General features: G+C 47.2%; 1 pseudogene; it reads left to right on the top strand.

Annotated features, from left to right (window-relative positions):
• The first annotated feature begins 1,377 nt into the window (after nt 1-1,377).
• On the top strand, nt 1,378-2,207 carry LOC138413988 (ester hydrolase C11orf54 homolog; annotated as a pseudogene).
• The last annotated feature ends 8,937 nt before the right edge of the window (nt 2,208-11,144 follow it).

Genomic DNA, 11,144 nt, shown 5'->3' with positions numbered 1-11,144 from the left:
GTGTGCTTGTAACGAGTACAAGGTGTGAGCTTAAAGTGCAGGGACTTAAAATCATTTTATTTTTGGAATTTCACGATCGCCCTTGGAATAAAGACACTTGGGGGTGTCCTAAAACCGGGGCTGGGAATCATTGACTTAACCACTTGGAAAGTCGCATAAACAGGGTGGACTTGAAAATCTACTTTGGATTTTTTTCACAGCTCTCTATCTGTAAGCTGGCCACCGTTGTCACTCTTGTGTTGTTTTTTGCTTTGGGGTCTGGGAAGTAGAGGTGGGTAGGAGTAAAGGGGAGAGAACGCAGGGAGTTCAATACACATAATTCTCCCCTTTAGTCAGGGTCTCTGGGCAGCTTGACGAGGAGGACCCTGCTGACACCTTTCCCTCTGAGCGTCCAGAGGTGCCCATGGGCGCAATGGGACTATTTTTTTCAACACTCAGAACTGTAATTGCCCAACTCCCCAGGGCAAAGCCTGACCCACCCCCCCACCCCACGGCCCAGCCACGGTGAGTAATCAACCCAGCAGCGTGTGCAGGAGGCAGGGAAGGAGGCACAAGTGCGCTCACACTCGGGTCTCCTGTTAGTGTGCTTCTTCCCAGCTCTTTCTCTCTTGAAAAAAAAAAAAAAAACCCATCTTTTTTTAGATTTCACATGTGGGTCCCCCAGGCGTTCCCTGGTCAGGCCTCATCCCTGCGTGTTTCTCCTCTTCTCAGCCCCGTCCCGCTCCCAGGGTAGTGCGTGAGGGGGTCCCCGGCCGCATTCCCTAGATGGTGCACGGTGGCGGGCAGTACCTGGGAGCTGGCGTCTCTCTGCCATGTGTGTCAGTTAATCCAGGCCTGCGACAGGCCCCAGAGGTCTGCGTCCGCGTCCCTGGCCTCACGCGAGACCCGCTCTGCACTGGGTCCCCGCAAGCGGGAAGAGGCCCGCTCCCCGCCTCTCCCAGCAGCCTTCTTTCGTTTCTGGGACGTTGGGGCGTGGGGCGGGGCCTAGGCGGGGCGACGTCCAAGCGTGGGGCGGGGCCTCTGCTTAGGACCTGCGCAGAAGGGGAGAGGCAGCACGTGGAAAGGAGGGCTGCTGCACCATGGAGTTCCGGAGTTTGGAGTTCAGCAGAAGGTGCTAACGGATAACTTTGCTGATGTCCAGGTGTCTGTAGTTGATTGCCCTAATTTGACTAAGGAGCCACTTACCTTTCCCGTAAAAGGTATCTGTGGGAAAACTAGAATTGCATAAGTAGGAGGTGTGCCTTACTTATTGCCTCTTATAAATAAAAAAAAGTTTATGATCTAAATAAAATCTTAAAAGAAATCCAGCTTCCTGGAGCTTTTCTTTTTGGAGCAGGAGCAGGCCCATTTCAGACTCTTGGATTCAATTCTGAGTTTATGCCCGTTGTTCAAACAGAAAGTGAACACAAACCTCCTGTGAATGGAAGTTACCTTGCTCCTGTTAACTCGGCAGAGGGAGGGTGCCTACTAGAGAAATACAGTGAGAAATATCATGATTTGGGGTGTGCATTACTGGCTAATCTTTTTGCCAGTGAAGGCCAACCTGGAAAGGTCATTGAGGTGAAAGCCAAAAGAAGAACTGGAAAACTTAAGTTTGTGACTTGTATGAGACAGACTTTTTTTTTTTTTTTTTTTTCGGTACGTGGGCCTCTCCCTGTTGTGGCCTCTCCCGTTGTGGAGCATCAGGCTCCGGACGCGCAGGCCCAGCGGCCATGGCTCACGGGCCTAGCCGCTCCACGGCATATGGGATCTTCCCGGACCGGGGCACAAACCCGTGTCCCCTGCATCGGCAGGCGGATTCTCAACCACTGCGCCACCAGGGAAGCCCAAAACAGACTCTTGAAAAACATTATTGAGATAAGCCTGTAGGAATGGGAGGTACTTTCGTGATTCAGAAGAGAAAAGTGAAGATTCACATTATGCCAGCAGAATTTTCCTCCTGCCCGTTGAACTCTGATGAAGACTTGAATAAATGGTTACGTTTCTGAGATGAAGCCTCCTTTGGTTTGCCAGTTTTTATCTCCAGAGACCCAGGGTTTGATTTGTGGTTGGAGCACACTCATTGTTTCAGTCATCATGAAGAAGGTGGGCACTACCGTTATGACACCACCCCAGACACAGTGGAATATCTTGGATACTTCTTACCTGCAGAGTTTCTCTATTGCATTGATCAACCAACAGAGACCCATTCATTTGGGCGAGATTAAATCAACTGATACTCGTTTGACTGATTGACTCGTTAATTGATACTAATATAAAGCCTAATAGAAGTGATCTCACTACTTAAGGCCCATTTTTTTTGGCCTTTGAAATGAAAGGTATGTCGACACTGTGCTCTGTATTACTTCACAGATCTATCTGAAAGGGATTGCTGGGAACAAAGACACATGATGGAGATGTTCTTCATTCTTTTTATTCTAAAAATCAGTCTTATGTTTATAATTAAATATAAACAGGATTAAGAATCAAGTGATTATTCCTACTAGCTAATAGTAATAATTTACATTTGTATAATAGTATTCAGTTTTTCAAATTAGTCTTACAACTGCTAAGTGGATGTTTCTGGGTATTAGAAAAATCAGTGTTGGAAATGTTGATAGTTGTTAAATCTTTCTACTGAATTTTTGAAATCCATTTTAGAAGTCAAAGTACACTTTTTTCATGGAATAAGGTGGTCAGAGGGAGCAACTTTACTCCTTTTGGTGATGTTGAACCATACTCAGAAGTCTGCAATTTGCCTTTAACAAATATTAGCAACCAGACGGTTAGCCATGATTCCTCCTTTGTTTGGACTGTCAGTTGGAAGCAGTTTCTGCCTTGTTGGTTATTTGCAAGAAGAGAATTGAAAAGAAACAGCATCAAAATACAACCTCGAGGTTAGTATACTCTATAAATGAGGCTATTGCTAAATACGACTACTGTCCTTCATGAAATATAAAATTATACCTTTACCGATTGTAATGGTTGAAATTTTCTTCAGTGTTTTTCTATAATAATCATTAGCCCAAAACAACTCTCTAGGCTTGTAATGCCAACACTGTTCAGATTTAGGAGCTTTTTAGTACTAAGTATATAATAAATTGTCACGAAATATTTTTTGTCTTTGGATGTTAACTATAACATATCCTGTGAGTATAAATTCCTAAACAGTATTTTAAAATAAACACTAGTTTGTACCAAAAGAAATGAATAAAAATTTTACATTCATTAAAAAAAAGTGGTTTTTGTAATTTGCAACAATGTTTTCACCACAAAGGCAGTTTTCTCCAATGTTCCATCTCTTTCCAGAAGCACATTTCAATAGATACAACACAATGTACATCAGTGACAAACTTGCCAGTCAGTCAACTTGTGAATAAAGAGTAACTGTGTGAGGTGATGGCTGTTACCAAAACTTACCACCATGATCATTCCTCAATACATATATATACATATAGCAAATCATTATGCTGTACACCTCAAACTAAGACAATGTTATATGCCAACTATATCTCAGTAAAACTTGGGGGGGAAACACCGTGATTAAATGTGAATCTCTTTGGAAAGTCCTCCCCTGCCCTGCAGATTTCATCAATGCGTTCCTGCAGCTCCCCTCTGTGTTCCACGATCTAAGCTCCAGCTGGCGAGGAAGCCAGACGTGGGAAGAGACGTCGGGTTGCCGGTGACGAGTCACCTCACCTCATGGCATCACAGACCTCTGGGCGAGCCGTCTCTTGGGGCTTTCTGTGGCGAGGGGCCTTCCTCCCCACCCCACTCTGCTCCTCGGCACTGTGAGGCTCACTCATCACAGAGGTCCACCCTGTCGCATCCAGCCCAGGCTTTGGGACCAGGCTGGTTGTATTTTTAACTTCAACTGCTATAAATATGCCCCTTGGAGTGTCCACTTCCTCCCTCCTCCATGGACACCTGTCCCTGGCCAGGCTCAGTCAGCCGTCTGACCTGACACAAGGCGATTTTCGATGACTGCTTTAGGATAATCAAGTTTCACATGTCGATCTTAAGGGGCCTGGGGAAGGGGGGAGGTCAGGAGCTCAGAACAAAACCGGGGGAGAGGCACTGGCTTTGCAAATGTCTTTCTTTCCTGGGTAAGGACCAGGCTCATGGCCTCCCCTGTACTTGACTACAGCCAGCAAGAGGGCCACACGGCATCCCTTAAGATGAAGTGAGCTCAAATCCAACCTTCAAATAACTTTCCACCTACCATGTGAAAATGCCAACTCATCCTATTAAAAGTACTTGACAAGCCTAGAAGCTGGCTCTACTTCCAGCTCACAAAGCCCTTCTCTTTCTTAGTTTTTTTTATTTTCATCAAAGTAATATGTATGCTTGGCTTCAAAAAATAAAATTTGTTTGAACAGTTCCATGTCATAAAAACCCGGCTTCCCAGCAGTATTTTAGCCTTGCTGGTTCTCAGCACCACTCTGGACCGTGGGAGGTAGGTTCTGCCCATCGGCTGACCTCCCACACCTTTGACCTGGAGCCTCGCCTCCTCGTGGCGAGGAGGCTGCTGCTCTCAGCAGGGCAGTGGGCGTCCAGGCAGTGGACGTTTCTGCAGCCCAGTGTGGAACCATGGTAGAAACCCAGCCTCTTCACATCTCCCCATGATTCCTGGAGCTCCAGCTAGTCCTTAAACTCCTGTCTTCTTAAGAAAAAAGCTAGAGTGGATTCTGTCGTCTCAACTAAGAACTCTGACAATAAAGGATTATAGGTTCCTAATGAAAAACAGCAGCCCTACCCTAAGCCCCACTCCCAGTGGCAACGCTGGAACCATTTTAGTCGATGATTCTGGTACATATTAACTTTAGAGCCAGTGTTTTCACAGGATTTTTCTGAACTTAACGCAACTACCTACTTCTATTTTTTCCTCTTTCATTCTCCAAATATATTTATATGTTAATGGTCCACTTTATATTAACTATGTAAATACTGACTGTTGAGTTAAGCCATGTACTTCTCATGTGACTTTTATGTCTTAACTGTTTTCCAGTTGTTTAGTTTTCTGAGCAAAAAAAAGATCTATTGTTCTCAGACCCAGGATGAGAATGTTTACGCACTTTGCCCAAGATGCCCCAGAGAACAGATGATAAGGGTGCAATGTGAACGTAGTTTGTGTTCTGAAGGGGCTTGCCATCCTTCGGGTATGCAAATTTACAAAATACACCCCCAAAAATTCGTAAGGTCAGCAGTGATACACAGGAGACAAAATCCAGAACTGAATTCTGTTCCAACAAGATGATGGCAGCCAAGCCAACACCACAGACTCTCAACATCCATTGATTTACAACTATTCTCAAAAGGTTATAGGACTTCCCGGGTGGCGCAGTGGTTAAGAATCCGCCTGCCAATGCAGGGAACACGGGTTTGAGCCCGGATACAGGAAGATCCCACATGTCACAGAGCAACTAAGCCCATGAGCCACAACTATTGAGCCTGCGCTCTAGAGCCTGGGAGCCACAACTACTGGGCCCACGTGCCGCAGCTACTGAAGCCCGCGTGCCTAGAGCCCGTGCTCCGCAACAAGAGAAGCCACTGCAATGAGAAGCCCGCACACCGCAACGAAGAGTAACCCCAGCTCGCCGCAACCAGAGAAAGCCCGCGCGCAGCAACGAAGACCCAATGCAGCCAAAAAGAAAAAAAAAAGATTATAAAAGTCAATGACGTGGAATAATGCAGTTTTGCTAAGCCTCCATTTCTTTCATTTTCTCTTAGGCTTCAAATATTTATTTGTATGGATGGATCAATCGATTTTAAAATTTTCTTGCTTTTTAAGAATTACCAAGGTAATAAATTGGCCCTGGATCAAAGTTGAATAATCCACAAACAAATAGAGTTAAAGGTGTGTCTTCTTAACTCCCTCCCCACCCTGCTCCCCACCCTCTATAGGAGGGTGTTCCCTTCCAGACTCCCCTGAGTGGGAGGCGTGAGGCAGGTGGTCACCCGGCCAGAGGCTGTGAATAATCAGCTCTGCTGTGAGGGAACCCAAGTGCAGAGTTTTTCTCTGCCCTATAGTAGCTGAATGGCCTTGGACAAGCTCCTTGGGCTCTGAGCTCTGGCCACCCCTCTCCAGCACACAGACAGCAATGTGTGCCTCATAGGCTCGTGTGGGTGCATCTCACCCAGTGTGGACCCAGAACCTTGGGACTCCCAGGGACCCCACCTTGCTGACCTCCCAGCAGCTGAAACTCAGCACATTCTTATTGTTCCAACTCATCAGGGATAGAACCTTTAGCTTGTGTATATATAGTACTTAAATCGTTTTTCTCGTTTTTAAGTAAACTTAAATCGATTAGTAGCTTTGTCGAAAATAGCCCTTAAAAAAGCCAAATGCTATGTGTCAGTGGTGGAAGATTTTTTTTAAATTAAGAAAGTGATGGTCCTCAACCAAGAAATTCAAAATTGGGGGTAAACTAAGGAGTGAAATTTTAGCTACGGTGTTGCCTTGGAACAAGGATGTGGACAGATGCCTCCTGCTGTGCTGTATAAACAAAAATGAATGAGGACCGCATTTGTAGAACTCCCCTCAGCAGAGGCTCTAAGGGGTGCAGAATCGTGCAGGTGAAAAATATTCCTGAAAATCAGAGCTCTGATTGCCTCGGGGTCAGGGGCGAAGACTGTCCCGGAAACCACGAGAAACCAGATGGAAGTAGGCATGGCTGGGAGTCACAGAAAACACCTCCTTAGCCAAAACGTGTACAGATGATTAAAAAAAACTCCAAAATATCCCATGAAAAACCTTTCTGTTGCCCGAGGAAAGTGCCAGAGAAGAAGGGGACCTTGAGAGGCTGGACTGAGGGTGGTGCAGAGGCCGAGGAGTGAGGGCACTGCTCTGAGCATCGGCGTCACTGTCGGGGCTGCGCCCGCAGGGTCCAAGGTCCACTCTGCCCGTGGAGCACCCCCAGGTGCTGAGGGGCTCGGTTCCCCTCATCCCGCCCCAGATAGAGGTGTCCTCTCTCACCTGCGACCTCGAGTGCCCCATCCCGTGTCCCCCACCTTTCTCTGTGTTTACTCTCAGAAAAGGGTACAACAAATTCATTTACACTCGTGTGTGTGACAAGACAGTCACCTGCACTTAGCAAGGCTGGCACACTGGTCACTGTTACCTACCCAAATCCAGATTTTTGGTGTCAACTTTTCCATTAGCAACTAGCAGTTTGTGTTAAAATACACGTCATGGGCAGCATCTGGTGACAGGACACAGGGAGAGGACCAAGTGAAGGGGGAGGGTTGGAGTGATGGGTCTGTGGGCCAAGGAACACCGAGGATGGCCAGCAACCACCAGAATCCGGGAAGGCCTCCCAGCTGGTGTCAGAGGAAGCCCGGCCCTTCTGGCACCCGGAGTTGGACTTCCAGCCTCCAGAACCGAGAGACAATACACGGCGTGGTACCTCATTCCGCAGCCCCAGCAGCCAGCACAGATGTGGTATTTCATGGCCTCTGGCTAACACGATGTGGAGTGTCCTGTTAGGCCTCACTCACCCACAAGCAGCATCTTGCACGCCATGTGCTGACCAGCAGGGCTTGATGGCCCCTTTCACACGGCCTCTCATTGGAAGGAAGGTCAGGGCCGTGCCAGAAAGCAGTCCAAGTCACAATTGTGCAGAAAGTCACAACTGGGTATAGGTCTCTGGGAGCTAGCAGGGCATCTGGCATCATGAAGTGACTCAGAAGTGAGTTTGAATCCTATTTTCTCAGGTGACACAGCTCCCTCTGAGGACTCCAGCCCAGACTCTACTGGCGATTCACCTACTGGACCAGAATGAAACAGCAGGAAAGGCACCCCAGTCACCCACTGCCCCACAGCAGATGGTGTTGGGTGGAATTCAGCACGGATACACGTCTACACCCGCCTCTGGAATCCAATCACATCTTCAGATACAGGGTCTCAGTGGAACTCGGGCCTCTGGACTGACAGCATTTCTACTAGATTCCTCTCCCGAGCTGGATCCTCACACCAAGGCAATGGGTGGATCTGTCTAAAGAGGACAGAACAAATCTGGGGAGAGCCTGAGTCATGGCAACCAGGAGAGCAGATCCCATCCTGGACGTGGATCCCAGGCAGGGGGAGAAGTGCTCAGGAGGGCATGGGGACCAAGCAAGCACGCTGGGCCCGGCCCATTTGGGTTCTGAGCCTGTGGCCTAGGGTGGAGGGCTGCTTTATTTATTTATTTATTTTCACATCTTTATTGGAGTATAATTGCTTTACGATGGTGTGTTAGTTTCTGCTGTACAACAAAGTGAATCAGCTATACGTACACATATATCCATCCCCATATCCCCTCCCTCTTGAGCCTCCCTCCCACCTGGAGGGCTGCTTTTAAGAATAGGACCAGCCTGTGAACAAGAGGCCTCTTGTTTCCCCTGTGGAGCTAAGGAGGATTCGTCTGTGTCCTTCACAGGCAAGCTTGTCAGATAGAATACAGGACACCCAGTTAAATCTGAATTTCAGATCAACAATGAGTAATTTTTAGTATAAGTATGCAAATATTACATGGGACATCCTTAGACTACAACAATGAAAAATCTTTATGTAAGCGTGTCCCCAATATTGCACAGGACATACTAAAAAAAGATTCATTGTTTATCTGGAATTTTGATTTAACCCACGCCCTGTATTTTTATTTGCCAAATCTGGCAGCCCTATCCCAGGCAACAAAGACAGCACCTCCTTCAGCATCACATTTCTCATCAACACTCAATAAATACCCACATACAGGAGGAAAACATCCACTGGGCTGCAGAGAAAAGCAGGGATATCTGAACAGGCAGAAACATAGCACATTAAGCTCCTCTTCCTGCCTCAAACAGCTTGAAGGTCATGGTGATGACAGCCCTTTAGAAACTCAACCCAAACAGTCCTTTTTTCCAGACCAAATCCTAGTGAGTTGCAGGAGATCTCGATTTCTTTTATGAGTCTACCCAAAGACACCATCTTGAATGTAGCTGGCCATGCCAGGAACGTGGTTTGGGACAGGGCCCAGCGCAGTTTTTCCCAGAGCTATTATAAGGAAGTAGTCATGAAACAAAATGCATCTGTGTGGTTGAAACTGCAGTGCTGACCCAAAATATTTCTGATGTGTGGAACTAGCTGGCAGGCTGAGAACCTGAGAAAACACAAAGAGCTGTCTGGCTGTTTGAGATGCCCAGAGCCTCCAAGGGTGGCTTTTGCTCCATGCTATTAGCTGTTTTCCAACAGGCAGGGAGCCAAGGCAGGCAACTCCCGGGGAGACATGTTGGCGGACACAGTTCGGCCCTGACAGCTTCATCTGGAGGACAAGCAGGGGTGAGAGGGAGGTAGCACTAGGGGATCGGAGGGCAGAGGCCCAAGCCCGCCTCTGGGTGGCGCCCCAGAGCCCGGCCCGTGCAACCCACTCCCTGCAGCCACCCTGTGAAGTCGCATCTGTTTTCTCCATTTCACAGATGGGGAAAGTGAGGTTCCCTCGGTTACCTGAGGGTTAAAAGTCAAACTCAGTTCTTTGTAATCACACTATTTTTTGCACGTGGTTCAACATCCAAAAGTTACTTAGGGATACGGTGAAAAGTTTGTCTCCCCAGGCCCTGGCCTCCTAGCTCCCCTCCAAGAAGGTGATTGACATTGTCCATTTATTATATGTCCTTCGAGAGAGATTTTATAAATATATGTTTTTTTCTGCTTTTCTTGTTTTAGACAGTTGCCTGAAACCAAGCTCTTTCTAACTAAAAAAAAAAAAAAAAAAAGGAAAAAAAGAGTATTTCCCCATTACAAAATACGGTCAATTTAAGAAATTAGAGAAAATGGAAAGAATACACTATCATCTCCTGCCCTACTCCTCAGAGGCCACCACTGCTAACCGTTGGGCCTTTCACTCCAGAATTTTCACAGAGGTGTTTTTGTAAACAACTTTATGTGTCCTCTTCCTACTGCACTATAGTTACCTCTTTGGACAGAAAGACAAGGAAAAGAAGAAGAGAAGAAGAAACAAGAGCAAATAATTTGTCCAGAGGGCGTGGGACTTGTGGGCAGGAAAGGCCAGTCTAGGGAGGAAGTGAACACTTACTCATCCTTCTGAGAACACTTTTTTTTTTTTTTTTTTTTTGAGCCCCAAGCACCTGCTCTGTGGGAACACAGATCCGATCAAAAATCAGAGACCAGGGGAAAATAATAGATCAACAGGCCATTTCAACGCTGCGCGATAAGTGTTAAAACGACAGGAAGCTGGGGAGCTGAAGCCAGAGGAGGTGGGAGACAGAGCCGGGTCCACAGGAGAGGGGCACCGGAGCTGAACCTTGACCCAGAGACCCATGGGGGCAAGCCAGGTGATGAGTGGAGGGGGCATTCCCATGGAGAAAGGGACTGCAGAATTAGAGATCAGTTAGTAAGGCAGCAGGAATGGCAAGAGGCAGGAAGGGACAGGTGGGTCCTATGAAAGGAATGTTGGCTTTATCCCAAGGATAACGTGAAGCTCTCGCAAGTCACAAAGCAGGAAATGGGCACAGTGGGATTTGCACTTTGACAATGACCAAGTTGGCTGCTGGGGGAGGAATACATTAGGAGTGGACACAGAGGAGGGGAGTCTGGAGACTGGAAAACTAGTTAGGGCAGTGCTGCATCAATCCAGGTGAGAGAAGATGGTGGCGTGAACAGAGGCTGTGGTGACCCTACGGACGGAGAGAGAAGGATGAATTCTTAAAGAGGTTATGGATGTAGATATGCTGACTGATTGGGGAAAAGAATGGCTTCCAGAATGAGTCTTGGCCATTTCTCGATTCAAAATTTCTCTGTTTTCCCCTCTTCTACAAAAGTTTAAGCTTCTAAGCTTGACCTGAAGACCGTCAATGACATCATTTCAACCTTCCTTTGATAATCTCTCTCTGTCTCTGTGTCTCTGTGTCTCTCTTTCTCTCTCAACTTGTACTTGAGCCATAGGGGAATGCTGGTGATTCCCCAAGCACACCCTCCCTTTGCCCAATGTCCTCCTCCACCCATCTGGACTTCCTGAAGTCTTCAAGCCCAGCTCAATGCCACCTCTTCCAAGAAGCCTTCCCAGACCTGCCTTCCTCTTTTTCCCTGTACTCATTTGGAACTAACCTGCTCTCAGCTCCAGTAGTACTTTGCTTCTCCATCTGCTGAAACACCACAACCTACATTTTGATTTTTGTGGAAGTGT

The sequence above is a fragment of the Delphinus delphis genome, chromosome 2 (genome assembly GCF_949987515.2).
Source record: "Delphinus delphis chromosome 2, mDelDel1.2, whole genome shotgun sequence".
NCBI lineage: Eukaryota > Metazoa > Chordata > Mammalia > Artiodactyla > Delphinidae > Delphinus > Delphinus delphis.
Note: the sequence above shows the minus strand (reverse complement) of the source record. Positions and strands in the feature narration are given on the sequence as shown.